The sequence below is a fragment of the Branchiostoma floridae genome, unplaced genomic scaffold (genome assembly GCF_000003815.2).
Source record: "Branchiostoma floridae strain S238N-H82 unplaced genomic scaffold, Bfl_VNyyK Sc7u5tJ_873, whole genome shotgun sequence".
NCBI classification, from domain to species: domain Eukaryota; kingdom Metazoa; phylum Chordata; class Leptocardii; order Amphioxiformes; family Branchiostomatidae; genus Branchiostoma; species Branchiostoma floridae.
In genome coordinates, this window is record NW_023365955.1 from 3,058 (window position 1) to 5,085 (window position 2,028).

Genomic DNA, 2,028 nt, shown 5'->3' on the forward strand with positions numbered 1-2,028 from the left:
CAGCACTGACCTTCAGTTTTGAAAGGTGATCCACACTAGCTTCAAGTGCGGAGTGTCCAAGGGTGCTCAAACTCGTGTGCTTTCACACTGGGCTCTCTGTACCCAACAATGATTGGAAGTATGCTGCGAGGGACCAAAAAAAAAAACTCTTTTCTTTGAAAGTTTGAGCGAAATAAGACTTCAGATGGTCTATTAAAATTTCAAGGACCATACCCTACACCACCCCCCATTATACATTGGATTTCTTGTCAGACTCACAAGAATCTTGAACTACATGTAACTGTAATAGAATACGTGTAAGTAACTAATTCCTGCAAACTTGCAACTTGATTAGCGGTCAAAGATTTCCTTTAACGACGTTATGACTCAAACCTGAATTTTTCAGTATTCATTCTTAGTTTTTTTTTCTCCTTTGTTTGTTATTGTTGTATGCCTCATCATGAAAGATAATTTGTACAGGTTGCACATGTAAGTGAGACTTAATTCTTTCCTGGAGTTTGTCCCACTAACAAGGGCACAATGAGTCTTGTACGTTTTTTATGACATGTAACCTAGTATTTGTGTTGAACTATAACCACTTTTGAAGTTTTATCAAACTTCTGAAGAGGCGTTAATTCAAAGTTTTTGCTGGCAAGTGTCAACCTGTCATAGCCTGACCTGACTCGAACCTGGTTCTAGTTACCGCTGTCAGAGTAAGGTTACTGGACAAGTCAACATGGTACAGGATGTTAACCCTGGGTATAAATTGTCTTGTTCCTCTGAATATGCGTGTGTGAGTCTTTTATGCAATTCACTTTTTGGCCGCATGAGGGCTACTAGCGGTTTGTTCGCAAAGACAGCCCTGGGACAGAGAGCGTATTTCTGCGCGTAGCATGCTGGGAGGGCGGTAGTATCCTTTTAAAGTTCCCTTTGATATAACGTATTACCATTGTGGCAACATTTTACCCCCAAAATAGTAAACTTTCGTCTTGTTTTCGCCTCGGTAACTGTAGAAAATACTAGCTTAGTAGCTAACTAGGGTACAGTCACACGTTGTATAGAGACGCACACAAGAGTCACACAACTTACGATTTGCTAAGGTAATTGAGACAAACACAAAACAAAACAAAAGGACAGCTGTGGATTCCATATAGTTTTATTTGTGTATTGGTTGAGCCCACAATCTAAACCTATGGCTTCTTCGCGGCGCTGGGTTCGAGCGTGCGGTTCATGTAGGTACGGATTTTTAGGGAGGCAATCAGCTACAATTACATTACTCATTTACTGGAGACCCAGTTTTCTCACATTGTAAATACCCTTCAGCTGGGGGAGAAAATGTCCCACTCCCAGACTGAGAGAGTAAGGTCTCAGAGACAAAATTGTAATTGCAAAGTCAAAAGTCCTTCCCCCACTTGACGGCGCATAGGGTGGTACCCATCTCCGTTTCAGTAGCCCTGGGCGACACAGCTTTGTGCAATCACAACATGTATACAGCAAGGGGCTAGTCCACATGAGAGTCTGCATGCTCTTTTCTATAAGGCGTAGGCCTTTTTAATTTTCCGTAATACGCAGGGAAGCTATTTTATTTTACGTAATTCGTAGTGGGATTAAGGGTTGGTAGCCTTCGTGAACTTAATGTAAAGCATAGTCAGCCATCCCGAATATAGCCTAAATCATTGTCAGGACCCCCCATGCAGACCCTCCAACATGTGTATTCAACTTCAGTAAACTATTTACAACTCAGCTCAAACTTGATGGCATTTACATGCACCTTCAAATTATCCACATCTGACTACTTGGTTGGACTGAGAATGATTCTTTTTTTAAATTTGCAATATACCAAGGAGGTTAAAGAAAGATATACTGTAAATGCAGAAATGTTCGCGGTGGATTAATGTTCGCGGTTTTCGCGGCGGCCGCTTCACCGCGAATTTAAAACCACCGCGAACATTTTCCCATAACAGTAAGAGATTGCAGTACATGGTGCTACCGCGAAATTAAAACCACCGCGAAAAGTCAATTTCCCGCCACCACGAAATAAATCCCCGC